This window comes from Lathyrus oleraceus, chromosome 2, assembly GCF_024323335.1.
Source record: "Lathyrus oleraceus cultivar Zhongwan6 chromosome 2, CAAS_Psat_ZW6_1.0, whole genome shotgun sequence".
In the NCBI taxonomy this organism is placed as follows: Eukaryota; Viridiplantae; Streptophyta; class Magnoliopsida; order Fabales; family Fabaceae; genus Lathyrus; species Lathyrus oleraceus.
The window spans coordinates 345,233,310-345,253,298 of NC_066580.1; positions in this window are offsets into that span (position 1 = coordinate 345,233,310).

Here is a 19,989-nt window from a genome sequence, read left to right on the forward strand (position 1 = left end):
AATCTTTATGTCATAATAAATAATAATTTAGTACAACAAGTGTGAAAAGGGCTCCCTAGGAGTACCTAGGACGTAGTGGGTGCCTAACACCTTCCCATTGCGTAATTTACCCCTTACCCAGACTCTCTGATCTTTTTATTAGTTTTCTACGTGTAAAACTTCTTAGGCTTTTGTTCGCTTTTTAGCCAGTCCTTTGGATAAATAAAAGTGCGGTGGCGACTCGAAATTTCAATGTATCTCTTAGCTTATGGTTTAATCGATAGATCATATAGCGACGAATACACCGCTACAGAAAAGTGGCGACTCTGCTGGGGATAGTGACCATCATCTCTGGTTGTAGTGCCTACTTTTCACCCTTGTTGTGCTATATTATCATTTGTTATGTGACATATTTTTGTACAATTTGGGATCACTGTATTGATTGTAATGTGTGAATTGCTTGATATACATTTGCTGTGTGCTTTGGTGATCTGTGAGATGAGTTCTATACCCGAACTCGAGTGCTCTCTAGGATAGGAGAATGGCATAGTCTTGTTGACTGGTGTGGAGTAGTCCTTAGCTAGTTGACTTGCGAGTCCATTCACTTGGTGGAGGTCATGTTGAACTAATAATGTCACACAAGTTATTTGTGGTTAGGCATTATTCTTTCAATCATGTTCCGCAGAAGCCAAGGACCTTAGTTTACCAAACCCATCTTGGCCTATTTTTAGGACCGTAGTGCGGAGGTCGTTCAGATGTCAGTTCTGATACGATTGTTACGCGATACTACACTCATAAGAGTTTCTCTTGAGAATATTCTTGGAATACGAGTATTCGTTCCTCCGATAATATTCGAGAGATGGAACGATGATTATGGGAACCTCTGATAGAACATGTCTGGCAGGTTTAAACCCTAGTACACTCCCTTTGGGTGGTTCTTAACCGAGACTCCATGCTCGTGACTCTCAACAAACCCGTGATTCGTGGTTGAGTCGTTCAAACATTGTTAATATCAATGGATCCCGGATCAGGTGTAAAACCTAAATCCACCAAAGCGGCTGGTTGATATTAAGAATGTTAGAACCGGTTCATGTACCGTTAATATCAATGGAACTTGGGTGTCGATAAGGTGAAAACCTAAATCCACCAAAATGGATGATTGATATTAGGGATACATAGAGCTTTCCCACGACCTTTGTTTGGTGTGCTTTGTTTGATCCTTGAGTGTGTTTGTTGCATTCATACATTCACGCATTCATCCGCATTCATGTCATCAAAAGAGAAAATTTTCAAGGAACTTAAAGGGTTATTTGCAAAATTTTCAGACATGGAAAGACCAAAAAGGTATACAAAGAAATACAACTTCAAGCAGCCTGATGTCAAAGAGTTAAGGAATCTGACATCATATGTATTAGATCCCTTGGGTTTCAAAGCTCGATATGGGAAGCTTCTGCCGCTGTTGACTACTCAGGTGGATGAGGGATTGATGAGTACTCTTGCTCAGTTCTATGATCCGCTCTATCATTGCTTCTTATTTCCGGACTTCCAGTTATTGCCGACTTTGGAAGAATACTCTCATCTTATTGGGATTCCTATTTTGGATCAAGTGCCGTTCAGTGGCCTAGAGAGTATTCCTTCTGCTCGAGAAATTTCCAGCTTGTTGCATATAGATGAAGATCTGATTAGAGCTAATCTGACTACCAAAGGCGGAATTCAGGGTTTTCCTTCCGAGTTCCTCATTGCCCAAGCTACCTTTTATGGGAAGGCCATGAGTGAGGATGCCTTTGAGGCTCTATTCGTACTGCTCATCTATGGATTGGTGCTGTTTCCCAACTTCGACAAGTTTGTAGACATGAACGCTATTAGGATCTTTTCAGTCCTTAATCCGGTTCCGACCTTGTTGGGTGATGCGTATGTCTCCATGCATCTGAGGAATATGAAGAATGGAGGAGTCATTGTCTGCTGTTTACCCCTGCTGTACAAGTGGTTTATTTCGCACTTGCCGCAGACAGTTGCTTTCAAGGAGAACAAGGGATGTCTACGGTGGTCTCAGAGGCTCATGTCTCTCACCAATGATGATATCACCTGGTATGATCGCGTGTATGATACCGTTCAGATCATCGATTCTTGTGGTGAATTCCCCAATGTGCCTCTTCTTGGTACATGGGTGGGATCAGCTACAACCCTACGCTTGCACGTCGTCAGCTTGGGTTCCCCCTAAAGGATAAACCCCATAACATTCTGTTAGAAGGTGTATTCTTTCAGGAGGGTAAAGATCCCCAAGGCCTGAAAGCCAGATTTGTCCGCGCTTGGCGCAATATTCGCATAAAGAGTAGGAATGAGTTGGGTCCAAAGAACTGCATTGCTTTGGAGCCATACACCTCTTGGGTCAGACAGAGGGCTGCTACCTACCTGATGCCGTATGATCATCCGAGACCTACACTGTTGGATGTGGCTGGGCCTTCAACCCTCCCTACCCAACGTGTAGAGGAGTTGAGAGAAGAAGACCTTTCGCGTGCCTGGATCCGTGAAAGAGAGGAATTGCTGCAGCAGCTCAAGGAGAAGGATGCTATGATTGAATTTCTCGAGCACCGAGTGATCGACGATCCGAACGACACTTGGACTTCTCTGCTTCCTCAGTCTTCCAAATTCTGGAAGAGGAAGTATGATCGACTTGCCAAAGAGAAAGCTGATATGGAGGCTGCCTATGAGAGAGAGATCAAGAAGTTGTGCACTTCTCGTCTTCCAGCATCCCGAGCTAATAGGGATCCATAGGATGTCATTTACCTTTTCTCTTTGTAATATTCAAAAAATGCTGTACTTCTTTGTCTTAATATTTTGAATGAAATATTTTCCATGAGCAATTAAATTGTTAAATATTCAAAACACTGCAAATAATACCCTAAGGGTTCCTTGAAAACAAAGCATTTGCACAAGCATTTCATGCATCATTCTTGCATAAACAGGTACCCATTTTTCTGGTCTTCTGGTTCTAACATCTGTTCTTCATTTATTTTGAAGACAAGCTGACTCACCGGTATTATACCAGGGTCAACTCTGCAAGGATCATGGAGCAGTTGGAACAAGAGAACCAGAGTCTGAGAGATGAAGTCGCCAGACTTGGCGCTTTGATGGAGCAACTTCTCGCTGCCTAGAATCAGCCTGCTCAACAGCCAGCAACTCCGGTTCAGCGGACGGTTATTTCTGAAGTGGCTACATCAACGGTGCCTGTTAGTGCCCATCAGCCTAATGCCATGCCTCCCGGTTTTCCTTGGGGGATGCCTCCCGGCTTTATGCCTGATCTGCCAGCTCCTACCTTTGCTCAAATGCCGGCATCTAGCCCGGTCCCTGTACCCGTTCCTCCTGTCGTGCATACCATGCCTAGGGTAGACGACACCATCTATCACTCTGAGGCTTCTGAAGGCTCAGATGTTCATGAAAAGATGGATGCTATGAACGATCAATTCCTTGAGCTGAGAAAGGAATTGAGGACTCTCCGTGGCAAAGATCTCTTCGGCAAGTCAGCAGCCGAACTTTGTCTAGTTCCCGGTGTTAAGATACCAGTTAAATTCAAGGTCCCAGACTTTGAAAAATATAAAGGGAACACTTGTCCTTTGGCACACTTGGTCATGTATGCCAGAAAGATGTCCACGCAGACCGACAACGATCAACTCTTGATCCACTACTTCCAAGACAGTTTGTCTGGTGTTGCTCTCCGTTGGTACATGAGCCTGGACAGCGTCAACATCCGCTCTTTCAATGATCTTGGCGAAGCTTTCGTCAAGCAATATAAATACAACGTTGACATGGCGCCTGACAGAGATCAACTCAGGTCTATGTCACAAAAGGACAAGGAGTCGTTCAAGGAGTACGCCCAGAGATGGCGTGAGCTGGCAGCTCAAATCACTCCACCATTAGAAGAGAAAGAGATGACCAAGATCTTTCTGAAGACTCTTGGGTCATTTTACTATGAGAGAATGGTGGCCAGCGCTCCCTCTGATTTCACCGAGATGGTGAATATGGGGATGCGTCTTGAAGAAGGTGTCCGCGAAGGACGGTTGGCAAAAGATGATGGTTCTTCCTCTAAGCGATATGGAGCGTTTAAGAGGAAAGAAGGTGAAACGCATGCTGTGCAGTCTCAGCCCAAGCATCGAAGACCCTCTGTTCAGAGGAAGCCTGCACATCGTGCCGGACATCAGCACCAGGTGGCTCATGTTGCGCCTGTATTCAAGGATAATGCTCAACAGTATCAGCATCAACAGCAATATCCGCAACCGCAATACCAACAGCAACAGCAACGTCCACAGCAACAGGCTTACCAGCCTCGTGGAAGTACAACCAATCAAGCTAACATGAACTATGATAGGAAGAAGATCAGCTTTGATCCAATTCCGATGTCGTATGCAGAGCTTTATCCCTCCTTGTTGGAGAGGAAATTGGTTTCTCCCAGGGATCCTCCTGCTATTCCTGCCAATCCGCAATGGTGGTACAAACCAGACCAGCATTGTGTCTACCATTCCGGTGCTCCGGGCCACAACGTTGAGAACTGTTTCCCGCTGAAGAATAAGGTTCAAGACCTTATGAGAAGTGGAATTCTGAGTTTTGAGGACTCAAACCCGAACGTCACCAGGAACCCATTGCCTTCGCATGGGAAATCTGTGAACATAATTCAGGAGGACATTGGGAAATACAAGGTAAAGTATGTCAGTCATATCCGGCAATCGTTGGTTGATTTACATAAGATGATGTGTCAGCACATTTATTTGGAGCATAACCACGATAAGTGCCGTGTCTGTTCTGTTAACCGCTTGGGTTGTGATCAAGTCCGCAGAGAGCTTCAGAAGATGTTGAATGAAGGTACCATTGAGATTCTCCAGAATCGCAATGTTGATACAGTTGAACCCGAGGTGAATGTCATATCACCGGTGTTCAAACTACCAGAGCCAGTTGTTATTCGCTATAATAGCAACAAACCGAAGATTTCCCCTGCTTTGATTATCAAACCAGCTGGCCCTGTGCCTTACTCATCTGATCGAGCTGTGCCATTCCGGTACAATCCTGTTGCTGTCCAGGATGGAGCCGAAGTGCCTTTGCCTTCAACTTCCGTGACCACTATTGCTGATGTTAGTGGGTTGACCCGCAGTGGTCGTGTATTTTCTGCGCCTGCTAAGGCTGTTTCTTCTGAATCTGTTGAGCGTCCGGTTGGGACCGCTGTGAATGTTCAGAATCCGGCACTTGATGTTGCCAAACCCTCCTCGTCTGTACAAAAGACTCCTGTTTCTTCTGTTGGCCCTAGTGGCATTGTTGATGAAGAATTTGATGAGATGCTAAGGCTCATCAGAAAGAGTGAGTACAACATTGTAGACCAACTTCTACACACGCCCTCCAAGATTTCCATTCTTTCTCTATTGCTGAATTCAGAACCCCATCGGGAATCTCTTCAGAAAGTTTTGGACCTGGCGTACGTTGATCATGACGTCACCTTGGAACAATTTGATAGCATTGTTGCAAACATTACTGCTTGCAACACTTTGAGCTTTTGTGACGCTGATCTCCCTGAGGAGGGAAGAGACCACAACATGGCTTTACACATATCAATGAACTGCAAATCTGATGCAATGTCCAATGTGTTGGTGGACACTGGATCATCTCTGAATGTATTGCCAAAATCCACACTCTCCAGATTGTCGTATCAAGGTCCTCCTATGAGGCAGAGTGGAGTTGTTGTGAAAGCTTTTGATGGGTCGCGCAAGACCGTGATTGGGGAAGTTGATCTCCCAATCAAGATAGGACCAAGTTATTTCCAGTTACCTTCCAAGTAATGGATATCCACCCATCATACAGCTGTCTCTTAGGCAGACAATGGATTCACGAGGCTGGCGCCGTGACATCCACCCTACACCAGAAGCTGAAATTTGTGAAAAATAAGAAATTGGTTGTAGTAGGGGGAGAAAAGGCTCTCCTGGTCAGTAATTTGTCTTCTTTCTCGTACATTGACGCAGAGGATGAAGTTGGAACTCAGTTCCAAGCTTTATCCATTGATAAACCAATCGAGAAGAAGTCTCCTTCATTCACTTCCTACCGTGATGCAAAGCTGGCCATTGAATGTGGTGCAGTTGCTGGTTTAGGGAAAGTGCTTGAACTTGAAGATAACCGATCCCGGGATGGCATTGGCTATGGTTCTGGGGCATGCAACGAGCAAGGTCTGTTCACGAGTGGAGGATTCATCCATGCTGATCAACCTGCAGAAGAGGAAGCTGCTGCTATCATTGAAGAAGAAGATGCAGAAGAGTTGAACAATTTTGTTATTCCTGGTGGTGTCTGCCACAATTGGGTCGCTGTGGATGTTCCTACAGTTATCCGTAGATCAGAGTAATTGTTCATTTTGTTTAAAACCCTTCTCCCATGCCAAAAGGAGAAGTGATGACATTGTTGGCAAAGCATATATACAATGATATTTTCATTCAATTTTCGCATTGTCAAAACATTTGTTTTTCCTTTGTTTTCACTTTTTGCTTTTCTTTATGAAATCAGTGATCACAAAAAACCATAAAAACAAAAATAAACGCTATAAAAGCAACATTTTTCATCTGCATAATGATTTGCTTGTCTAAATTCTAAAGTTTTTTCCTTAACCAAAATCATTATGCAGGTTGATCCTAAAACCCATTGAACATAATGATCCAACGCCATCTCCCAATTTTGAATTCCCTGTATTTGAGGCAGAAGAAGATGACGTTGAAGAGATTCCTGATGAGATCACCCGTCTCCTTGAGCACGAAGAGAAGATCATTCAGCCGCATCTCGAAGACTTGGAAACAGTCAACTTGGGGTCTGAAGATTGTGAGCGCCTGGTGAAGATTGGGGCACTTCTTGAAGAGTCTGTTAAGGAAGATTTGATCAGCTTGCTACGAGAATATTCAGTTATCTTTGCTTGGTCCTATGAAGACATGCCGGGTTTAGATACAGATATTGTGCAACACTTCCTGCCTTTGAAGCCTGAGTGCGTGCCTGTGAAGCAGAAGCTCAGAAGAACTCATCCAGATATGGCAGTGAAGATCAAAGAGGAAGTTCAGAAGCAAATTGATGCGGGGTTTCTGGTGACTTCGACATATCCTCTATGGGTGGCCAATATTGTGCCTGTTCCTAAGAAGGACGGAAAAGTCCGTATGTGCGTTGATTACAGAGATTTGAATAAAGCTAGCCCGAAAGATGATTTTCCTCTACCACACATTGACATGTTGGTAGACAATACAGCTAAATTCAAAGTCTTTTCCTTTATGGACGGATTTTCCGGATATAATCAAATCAAGATGGCACCAGAGGATATGGAGAAGACAACATTCATCACACCTTGGGGAACATTCTGTTATCGAGTGATGCCCTTCGGTTTGAAGAACGCCGGAGCCACGTATCAACGAGCTATGACTACCTTGTTTCATGATATGATGCACAAGGAGATAGAAGTCTATGTTGATGATATGATTGCCAAGTCCCGAACGGAAGTTGAGCATATTGAGCATTTGTTGAAGCTTTTCCAGCGTTTGAGAAAGTTCAAACTTCGTCTGAATCCTAAAAAATGTACTTTTGGAGTCCGTTCCGGCAAGTTGTTGGGTTTTGTGGTAAGTGAAAGAGGTATTGAGGTTGATCCTGCAAAGGTCAAAGCAATACAAGAGATGCCCGCACCCAAAACTGAGAAGCAAGTCCGAGGTTTTCTTGGCCGCTTGAACTACATTTCCAGATTTATATCCCACATGACTGCCACATGTGCGCCGATATTCAAGTTCCTCCGGAAAGATCAGTCTCATGATTGGACCGAGGATTGCCAGAAAGCTTTCGACAGTATCAAAGATTATCTGTCTGAACCTCCGATTTTGTCTCCGCCCGTGGAAGGAAGACCTCTGATTATGTACTTGACAGTTCTTGAAGACTCGATGGGTTGTGTACTCGGTCAACAAGATGAATCAGGGAAGAAGGAGTTTGCTATCTACTACCTCAGTAAGAAGTTTACTGATTGTGAGTCTCGGTACTCTACGCTTGAGAAGACGTGCTGTGCTTTAGCTTGGGCAGCTAAGCGTTTGCGCCAGTACATGATAAATCATATAACTTGGTTGATATCCAGAATGGATCCAATTAAGTATATCTTCGAGAAGCCTGCTTTAACTGGGAGGATTGCCCGTTGGCAGATGCTGTTGTCTGAGTATGATATTGAGTATCGAGCTCAGAAAGCTATCAAAGGTAGTATCTTGGCTGACCATCTAGCGCACCAGCCAATTGAAGATCATCAGTCTGTTCAGTATGACTTCCCTGACGAGGAAATTCTGTATTTGAAGATGAAAGATTGCGATGAGCCTACACTTGATGAAGGTCCAGAACCTGGTTCCAGATGGACGATGGTGTTTGATGGCGCTGTTAATCAATATGGAAATGGAATTGGGGCAGTAATTGTTAATCCCCAGGGATCGCACATTCCATTTACAGCAAGGCTAACTTTCAAATGCACGAATAACATGGCGGAGTATGAAGCCTGTATTATGGGACTTGAAGAATGCATTGACTTAAGGATCAAGTATCTTGATGTCTATGGTGATTCAGCTTTGGTTGTCAATCAGATCAAAGGTGAATGGGAGACGAATCAACCAGGTCTCATTCCGTACAGAGATTATGCAAGGAGAATTTCAACATTCTTTACAGAGGTTGAATTTTATCATATTCCTCGAGAGGATAATCGGATGGCAGATGCCCTTGCAACGCTTGCTTCCATGATAGTTGTCAGATGGTGGAATGATGTTCCCAACATTACTGTGATGCGCTTGGACAGACCCGCTCACATATTTGCAATTGAAGACGTGAAAGATGACAAGCCTTGGTATTTTGATATCAAGAATTTCCTCCAGAACCAGGTCTACCCGCCTGGGGCATCTGTGAAAGATAGGAAGACTTTGAGAAGGTTGTCAGGCAGTTTCTACCTCAGTGGTGAAGTGCTGTACAAGAGAAATTTTGATATGGTTTTGCTCAGATGCGTGGATAGGCACGAAGCAAACCTATTGATGACTGAGGTCCATGAGGGTTCATTTGGTACTCATTCTAATGGACATGCTATGGCTAAGAAAATGTTGAGAGCAGGCTACTATTGGCTGACAATGGAGTCTGACTGTTGCAAGTATGTGAAGAAATGTCACAAGTGTCAAATTTATGCGGATAAGATTCATATTCCTCCGACACTTCTGAATGTGATTTCATCACCATGGCCTTTCTCTATGTGGGGAATCGACATGATCGGCATGATTGAGCCGAAAGCGTCCAATGGACATCAGTTTATTCTCGTAGCAATTGATTACTTCACCAAGTGGGTTGAAGCCGCTTCGTACGCGAATGTAACCAGACAGGTGGTTGTGAAGTTTATCAAGAACCAGCTGATTTGCCGTTATGGTGTGCCAGAGAGGATCATTACTGATAATGGATCCAATCTGAATAACAAGATGATGGATGAATTGTGCGCTGAATTCAAGATTGCACACCATAATTCCTCTCCTTACAGACCTAAGATGAATGGGGCTGTTGAAGCTACTAATAAGAATATCAAGAGAATTATCCAGAAGATGACTGTCACGTACAAAGATTGGCATGAGATGCTGCCATTTGCTTTGCATGGATATCGTACGTCTGTACGCACTTCAACAGGGGCAACCCCTTTCTCTCTTGTTTATGGCATGGAAGCCGTTCTCCCAGTAGAGGTGGAGATCCCATCAATGCGAGTCTTGATGGAAGCCAAGTTGACTGATGCTGAATGGATTCAGAGTCGTTATGACCAGTTGAATTTGATTGAAGAGAAGAGATTAACTGCCATGTGCCATGGTCAGTTATATCAGCAGAGAATGAAGAAAGCATTTGATAAGAAGGTCAAGCCTCGTGTGTTCCGAGAAGGTGACCTCGTGCTCAAGAAAGTTTTGTCTTTCGCGCCCGATTCCAGGGGCAAGTGGACTCCAAACTACGAGGGTCCATATGTTGTTAAGAGAGCCTTTTCAGGCGGAGCTTTGATGCTTACAACAATGGATGGGGAGGATTTCACTCGTCCTGTGAATTCAGATGCAGTTAAGAGATACTTTGCCTAAAAAAAAAAGTATATGCAAATGAAAAAACAAATGAAAAAAAAACAGAATAGCTCGCTAAGTTGAAAACCCGAAAGGGCGACTTAGGCAAAAATGAGCGTCTCGGTGGAGAACCCGCAAGGGTAATCCAGGAAAAAATTAGAGACTTGAAAAAAAGAGATATATTTGCATCCCGCTAGATTGAGTACCTCACTCTGGGGCAATCTAGGCAAAAATTAGGGATTTGGCAAAGTAACTGCATCCTGACAAGACTTTCTGGTTCATCAGTCGTCATTTCGTCAGAAGATTCTCGATTCGTCGTCAACTGAAGCTTCGGATACATCGAGATTCAAATTGGTAGAGAAAGGATCATTATGTTCAATGTAGCCCTCTTCCAATATATATCACTGATTTCAAATTTGTACAGATCTATGGAGTCTTGCCATTTGCAGGCTACCATCCTATCAAATCAATTTGAGCTTTTTATCCAATTATTTGCACTCTTATTTGTTTCAATTCAACAAATGTTTTGCATGTTTTAAATTGATAAAATGTCATTGTTTTAAACAAATCAATTTCTTTTCAAAATTTGTTGTTACAAAGTGAACATTCACAAGATTGAAAGGATACTCAAGAATATCTCAGTGCTCTCCCGAGGGTGGCATGATTCCCGACAGGTAAGACATTTGTTCATATTCCTGGTTTGGTGGTATCTTCTTTCTTCAGATCTTTGTTGGGGTTGTTCCTTAAACAGAGTTGTTGTTGGGGTTGTTCCCCAGTACAGTCGCAAGTGATTTGTTGTTGAAGGCTTCGTTTTCTCCAGCAGCAGTTTTTCCCGGCATGGGTGTTTTCTTGAGAAGTTTCGGCGGTTGATGGTTCGTCATCCTGGTGCCCCGTCACTTTCTCTAGTGGGTCGTATGCCCCAGACTTTATTTGTCTCCTCAGCAGTCATGAGTATAACTGATTGATTGATACTCCCCTCGGAGTCGCGAGTAGAGCTGTTATTAACATCCCCACCAGAGTTGCAAGTGGAGTTGTTACCACTTTTCCCCATGCAGTGTTGCCGGCGGAACTGTTTGTTTTCTCAGCATCTTTGTTTTCTTTTGAAGACTCGGTAAGTCAGTAGGTTTGATACCCGGTACTTTACCCTTTCCCCGGCGAAGTCGTCTGCGGAATTGTTGCTATCTCTCCATCAGAGTTTATTCTCTTCAGCAGAGCAGGATTTATTTTCCTACTCAGTGGTTGGTTTGGGTTGATATCCCCGTATTGCAACCATCTTTTCCTCAGCTTAGTCTGCAGAATGTTTGTCGTGGCAGTTTCGCCTGTTGACTACTCTTTCAATCCCCAGTATGGTCGGATGATGGCTCTAGCCTCCAGTGAACGGATTGATTTCCTGACTGTTTGTGATCCCCAGTAGAGTGGCTTGTATTGCAGAATCTACTTGTTGTGATCAGTTCGCGTTGTATATTCTCCCCAAGTGGAGTGGTTTGTTACAGAATCTACCTGTTTGATCTGTCCTCCCTCAGTGGTTTGATCCCCAAGAGAGTAGCCGACAGTTTTCCCCAGTAGAGTTGCTTATGCAGTTAGATTCTACCTGGATGATATCATTCTCCCTCAGTGGGTTGTTCCCCAGTGGAGTTGTGTGGATTTGCTTCTACAGCAGTTCGTGCTTATGCTATGCTCCTTTGTTTCTCAGTTGACACTGGGATCCCCTGCAGATATACTTTGGGACTCCTCTTGTTCCCCTACAGATTCGTCTTGGTGGCTGTTTTGCCCGTTGTGACTTTCTGTACCCTGATTGGGTTGTTTCCTGATATCTCTGATTCTCTGCTTCTTCAGCAGTACTTGCAGATCTTTGCTTTACAGCATGTAGATCTCCGCAGATTGACTCTCCAGCTGGTTTTTCCCCTGGAAGTATAATACCGGACGTTTTGGTTCCTGGACCTGTTTGTGTTAGAATTGTCTGTTTTGTCAGCATTCATCAAACATAAATCACGCATATTCATGCATATTCATTAAACATTCAGATATTCATGTTGCATTTCTTGCCATATATCTTTTGTTTGTCGTGTCTCCTGCTATGGTGATATAGATCTCTTTACAGATCTCCCCAAGCAGATGTCGGGTGTTTAAAATCTCTCCATATAGAGTCAACCCCATAAGCAGAAAATGTTTGTCTTTCCTTCTGCAGTTCCCCACTGAGATATATCCTCGTGGATGACGGTTTCTTCCGTTTCCTCCCAACACATATATTGGGATGGATTTTCCTATTTGAGTTACATCCTCATTAGGACGTGTCTTGATTCAGTCCGTCTTTTCGGATTATTCCCGAATCGACTATTTGTCAAATGTCTTGTGTTTCCCAGTGGGTTGTTCCCCAGCGGAATATTTTTGGGCCTCTACCCTCATAACCGGTAGTTGTAAGTCCTACTTTTCCTGGCTTTCTTAACAGAATTTGTGGTTATACACTTTTATTCTCCAGCCAGAGTTTTGGTTTTCTACCCGTATACCGGTAGTCGTAAATCCTATTTTCCTGCTCTCACGTAGTTTGTGGTTTGTTATAAACCCCTATTTTGGTTTCCCGTGCGGATTTGTGATTTGTTCTATCCCCACGCGGAGTTTTTGGTCTTCTACCCCTTATTCGGTAGATGTAAACCCTAATTTTGTGGTTATCTTCATTCAATATTTGATGATGATTTTCCTTTGCTTGTATAAGTTGCTCAGATCAGCACTTATATCCCCAGCAAGTTTTTTGTGGATAATTGCCGTATGCTAGCAATTTTATCCCCAGTGGGTCTTTTCACCGTATGCTAGTGATTTGTTCCCCGGATCATTGGTTGTATACCAATGCATCCCCAGCTAGTCTTCTGTCGATAATTGCCGGATGCTTGCAATTTATCCTCAGCAGATCGCCTTTCATTTACCCTTTTGTCGGTAATGTCTGTTGCCCCTTTTGATTGGTTATCATTATATACCTAATTTGGTATCCCGATGCCTTTCTGTTCGGTTGATTTATCCTTTGTTAACCCAGTAACCGGTTATGGATAGTCTTCCATGCGAGTATATTATTCACGGTCTGCCGGTAATGAATAGTATATCTCATGCACTCTTCAGTCGAAACCTTTTGCGTTTCCCCGGTCGAGTAAGATTCGTTATTTCCCTTTGCGGAGTCGAATATTTCTTTGTTGTCGGATAATTGTCGGATGCTTGCAATTTATCCCTTTGAGTCGTCTTTCGTTTACCCGTATGCTTGGTATCGATTGTCTCTCTTTTTGGTTAGTCACCTATTATATACCCAGTAACCGGTATCTCTGGTGTCTTTTCCTTTCGAGTGTATTATTCACGGTCTGCCGGTAATGAATAATATATCTCATGCGCTCTTTAGTTGGAATCCTTTGTTGATTTTCCCCAACTGAGCAAGATTCGTATTCCTTGTAGAATCAAATATCCATCCTTTAACCAGTTTGTGTTTTGGATGATGAATGTTTTGGAAGTGAAATCCAATTCACGTTTTCGGTAGATCACCTATTATATGCCCAGTAACCGGTATCTCTGGTGTTTCTTACCATGCGAGTTTATTATCTACGTTCTGACGGTAATAGATAATATATCTCATGCGAGTATCTTATCCACGGTCTGCCGGTAATGGATATTATATCTCATGCACTCTTTGGGTTTGTGTCCCCAGTTGAGTAAGATTCGTTTTCCCGTTGTGGATTCGAATGTCCATCCTGTAAGTCGATTTGCTTTTTCAAGCCCTCCTTTCGGATGATGAGTGTTTTGGAAGTGAAAACCAATTCACGTCTTCGGATTTTTATCCTATAAACAACCCAGTAACCGGTTCAGGATAATTTTCCTTTCGAGTATATTATTCACGGTCTGCCGGTAATGAATAATATGTCTCATCTGAGTATTCTATCCACGTTCTGAAGGTAATGGATATTATATCTCGTGCGCTCTTGAGTCAATCTTTTGATTGTTTTCCCCTCAGAGTAAGATTCATTTTCCTTGCGGAATTGAATGTCCATCCTATAAACAAGTTTGCTTTTCTAGTTCTCTTCAGGATGATGAGTGTATTGGAAGTGAAATCCAATTCACGCTTTGGTCGGTCACCTATTATATACCCAGTAACCGGTATCCTTGGTGTTCCTTCCTTTCTGCTCCCTATTATGACCTCGGTCCCCCTGTGGAGTCAGGTTTTCCTGAGTTTGTTACCCTTATGCCTGGTAACATCTCATTTCTTTGTTGCTTCCCTCAGTGGAACTTTTTGTTGCTTCTCCCCAGGAGTCAGCTTGTGTCTCTCCAATGGATTTAGTTTCTTTTGGAATTCTTTTCCCCAGTGTGAGTTCTTCACTCCCCAGTGAGTTCTCCAGTCTGTTTTCTGTTTTTTCTAATCAGAGTCGTGTCTTGTTCACGTTATGTCAGTTTTATCTTCCCCAGTTTGTAGTCGTGTATTGTTCACACATTTCTTTTTCTTTTATTATCCCCATAGAGTCTTGTTAGAGTCTCTGTTCCTGGTGAGTGTACTACTCCGATGGATCGTCTTTTCTTCTGTGTGAATCATATTCCCCACAGAATTTGTGTCTTTTGCATACATACATTCGCATCATGAGGTCTCTTAGGGACCAAAATTTGTCTCATTACTGTTATTTAAGTCCATTCTACCGCGTCGAGATGAAGATTTCTAAACTTCACTTCTCCGGCTAGAATGACCTTAAATAGGGGCATCTGTAAGACCCCAATTTTGGGCCCTAAGATCCCTCATGGCCCATATCATATCATATCATGGCCTCAAGGATCATTGCATGCCTTTGTCCCCTCCTAGTGGGTAGATTGCCTTGTGGGTTGTTTCTTGATCACCAAGCATGCTTTGCATTTGTATATCTTTGCCTTTCATATGTTTATCATTTCAAAGTACAAAAATATTGTCAGTTTAACCTTGTTGCTTGCAGTTGAAGCAATCATCAGCAATTAGGTCAAAGACAGTCAACAGTCAGTCAAAGCAATGGATGGTGGCCATTCTTGCAGAATTTGGGCACCATGATCCATAATCAAGAGTTCATACATCTTATGACATCATTTGAAGTCAAGGTCTCAAGGAATTAGGGTTTGAAATTCATCAGAAGTGGTTCAGTCATCCAAAACCCTAGAAAAGTCAAACTTGGTCAACTGTGGATTTAATCAGTGATTTGATGGATAGAATTGATTTGAAGGAGATCATTCATGCTTGTATAAGCCTCATCTATCATGTCAAACCTCATCATGGAAGAATTTGAAGTAAAATCAGAAAATTTCCAGAAATAGAAAGTGGACCTGTAATTTCAACTGCCAAAAATGGAAACTTCTTGATCTTAAACTTACATCATGATACAAGCTTCAAATGAATTTTTGCCCAACATGAAAGTTGAAGATCTTGTCTTCCCATTTTAAAAAAGTCCAAGAACTCTCAAATCCCATGTGTGGTTGTCAAGATATGATCAATTCAATTTCAGAAACTTGTGAACTTCAAAGAGCCATATCTCTCAAACCATAAGGCCAAATTTGGTGGGGTTTTTTCCTACAAACCACATTTTTCATCCTCTTTCCAAAAATATAAATTTCACCCTCCAAAACCTTGCCAATCAAAATGGCATTTTTTGACCTTTTCCATTTAAAAATCAAGTTTGACCAAACTTTGACTTTTTGATTCTTTGATTTTTTTACACTTTGGCCAATTGGAAATGCTTGGAAACATCATTTGTGATTTGTCTAGAGCCCTAAATCATGTTCATACCACCATTATATCATCATTTTAGCAAAGTTGCAAAATTGGCAAATTGTACAATTAGCTTCATTCAAACAAAACCAAGTGAGCTTTTCATCAGCAGACCAAAAAACAGCATTTGCAAATGTCATTGGCAGCTGGTTTCAGGCCCAATTCGGGTACAGCTTTACACCTCCATGTTCATTTGTACCAACTTAGCAAAAATGCAAATGAGTTCATTAAAACTAAACCAGCTTAGCATTGGATTAGTAGGCTTTAAACAGAAATATAAAAGATCATTCTCAGCATTTTGCAACCCTAAAGACCTAGAGAAAACAGCAGCCACACGACAGAAAAAACCTGGATACTCTCATTCTCCATTTTTTGCGTTTTTCATTTTTCTGCTTAAACATTCAAACACTCAAGCAAGCCTTTGTTCATTAATCATCCAAGCATCATTTGGAGACCATGGCAAGCCTTATGTTCTTGCTGTAACAGCATTTTCCTCATCTGTTTTCACCAAGCACACAACCATGGCAGATCGTGATTTGGTGGTTTCCAAGCAAGTTTGAACTGATCTTCTTCAAGCATTCATCACCATCAACCATTATTTGCATCTGTTTGAACTTAAACCCACCAAAACAACACTGCACCTCGAATTTCTCCAAATCAAGTAAGTTTTTCGAATCCTTTATTTTTCCAAATCATGCCATGTATCATGTAGTTCCTTCTTTGCTGATTGTTGTGAGCTGTAAGTTTTTGAAAATGGTTAGGTATTGTTGAAGATATGTCGATCTGTACATTGGTGTTCATGTTTATTTCTGTTTGTTGCTCCTCATTTGGTTTGTTTAAATGAATATGGATGATAGATTATGCTTGTGTTTGGTTTGCTGAAGCTATTGATACACTTGATTGTTGTTTCTGGGGATTTCGTTCTTGGTCGATTTTGCATGATGATGATGATACCCTGTAGCTGCAACCTTAAACTGTCCAGAAATTTTTCATGCTTGTGTTTGTTTGTTGCTGAATGATGTTGCCTGTACCAATACCATGTTATTTGTGTGCTGGTCGAATTTTGTTTTGATGTTGGTAATAACATGAATGTGCCCTGCTGCTGTTTTGAAACTCTCATACTCTTTTTCTAGAAATCCACCTGAATGTGCTGGTTTATTGTTTGTTTGTATGTTACATGAACCTACTGTACTAATGCCATGATTGTTTGGGTGCTTTTGATGGATTTCGTTTGATTGCTTGATGATGATGAAGACACCCTGCTGTTCATGAACTCTACATGTTTTTCCAGATTTTTTTTCCATGAACATGTTTGGAGTATTGTTGTTAGATGTTAGTGCCATGCTGCTTGCCAATGCCATGATATCTGTTTAATGGTGTTGAGGTTTGTGTGTTGATTGAACTTGTTTGAAGATGCCATAGCCATGCTGCATAAACCCTAGGGTTTCAAGAACCCAGAATTTTTGAATGCTATTGGCCGTGTTACTGTTCTATTGGTGAGGACCAATCAGAACATTTCATTTCCTTCCCCAAAACACTGCGTTTTGCTTAGTTGGTGTAATAATTTCAAAAATGCCACCGTTGACCCCACGTTGACCATATGCCATGATATGTGTTTCATATTTTGTTCCATTTGTTCATCCAACTTCAACAATTCATTTCTCTTTCAATTTTAATCCAAAAATCATGAAAATTTTTCCATCATCTTCACATGGATGTCTAGTATTTGATTATGATTTTTAATTGATTTTTCATTGGCTGGATTTTGATTGGTAATTGTTTTCTTGACATGTATGCCAAATTGATACCTCTTGCCATTTCTTTTGTGAAATAATGATGATGCATCCTTTGGTCCTGAAATTTTTTGTGGAGAAACTAGACCCATTCATCTTCATTTTGGTATAAAGATTGTGCATTTATCATTTGTGGTTTGCTAGTTATGATTTTTTGAACTAGGGTGTGACAATTTGTGTCACACCAATGATGTGCATTTTCTTGATTTTTGTTCACATGTCTCCTGGCCTCCAAACAACTTGAAATTTTGCATGAATGATCTCTTACATGTCTATTTCATGTGTGAATTTTCTTGGAATTTACCATGCTGTTTCCAATTTATTTGAGAATTTTCTTCCATGCTTAGTCATTTGTTGACTTTATGTGATACATGTTGCCAAATCCTTTGTGAAATTCTCAAATCTTATTGTATGATCATGAAATTTCATATGTGCATACTAGACATCTTGAGCTTTGCATTGGTGTAATCTCATTCATTTCTCTTCTGTTTTCAATTTGATATGATTTTTTGAAGTTGACCCATGTTTGTTGACCTTCATTGTGCTTACTTGAAATTATGTTGACTTCATGATTTTAATTGACTGCCTTCCTTTCATCCAAATGCAATGAAATTTGACATGCTTGCCATGCTAGATGTTAGGATTGAGTGTGATTTATTTGATAATTTTTGAGAATGTTTGGGTTGACTTTTGAATGAAGTCTTGCTGTTGACCTTTTGTATGCTTCTCTTGCCATGCTTTGCATTCTTTTGTGTATGAAATGACATTGATGCATGATTTGAATGTGGGCCCAATTGTGATTGCTTACTAAATGTTTGACCATGACTTTGGTTGACTTTTCTTTGCTGTTTGACTTTTTTTCCTTCATCTTTGACCCTAGGCTAGTCCTAGTGGTCTTTTAAGCTTACAATTGAGCTGTTGTTTCAGGTTAAGCACCAATGCCTCAAAGATCATTCAAATTTGATTGAGTTGGATTATATATTGTGCTAACCCTTGTTTTGTAGGTGTGACTCATATGAGTTTGGCTTTGTGCCTTGGCACCTCTGTTTATGGTTGACTGTTGTTTATCCATTTCTTTTGGTTTGAACTGTTGACTTGTTTACTAATAAGTTTGACTTTTTCAGGTACTTTAGTTGCTTAAGTTCTTTGAACTTGCTTGCTTTGCTATTTAGCATTTGCTTTGAGGTATAAACCTTTCTTCTTCATGTAGTCTGGAGACCCGGTCTGTTATTTGACCGGGCAAACTGTCTGAAGTCCTCCTTAAGAGGCAATGCCTGTGTGTGTTTAAATTTGTCCCAAGCAGGAAAAGTCCTTCAAGTAAGGCAATTGGTGGAAGGTAGGGATAAGTAATCTATCCCCCACTATTCAGTGTGTCCTCTCTTTGCTCCCATTACATGGTTGAAGCATTGAGATAAAAACCCAAGATCTAATCGAGTCAATAATGTGGAGAGAGTTCCTACTTTCTGAACTCCCACACTTTCTTTATATGCTCTCCCTGATTAGGGATAGAAGCAATGAGGCACACCCCTCATCTCCTTTTCATCTGCTTCACCTTAGCCTCTCAATGGCAAGGTTAAGAGCGACCCTTACCCATTACAGTGGACTTTCATAGTCAAACCCTCTTGTGTGAGCCCCCTGTTTTGGCTATAGAGTGTGCTGTTTTGATATTCATTGATTGATTGATTTGCTTCATGTGCACTTGTTTGCCTATATGTTATGCATTTATCATCATCATCAATTGCCATTAGTGCATGATCATACCATTTGTCTGTGTGACTTTTGTTATTGTTGTTTGCCCATTGAGGACAATTATAAGCCCATTGCTTTGGCATTTGCTCCTATGATATGGAAGTGAGTTGTAAGACCATCACCTTGGCCACTCATCTTATCTTTGCTTAATGCATCTGTGTGTATGTGAGGATACAGTTATAAGTCCCTGTAAGTTGGCATCTGTTATCCTGTGATCATAATATGATCTGTTTGATGTTGTATGTGAGGTTGCAGTTATAGGTCCCTGTAAGTTGGCATCTGCTTTCCTGTGATCATAGTTTGTTTATCTGTTTGTGTGAGAGGTTGCAATTATAAGTCCCTGTAAGTTGGCATTTGCATTCCTGTGATCATATTGTTGCTTTTGTTCTTGTATGTGAGGATCCATTGTAAGTCCCTGTAATGTGGCATTGGATTTCCTAGGACCATACTGTGGAGTTAACCTAAGTCCAGATAGATTGGCAGTTGACTTCCATGTTTCATCTTTGTTTTCTTCTGAGGAGATTAGTGTAAGTCCATTGAGTGGCATCTGATATCCTGTTCTGTTTTAGGAGACTGGTGTAAATCCATCTATTGGTATCCGGTATCCGCTTTTATTTCTTTG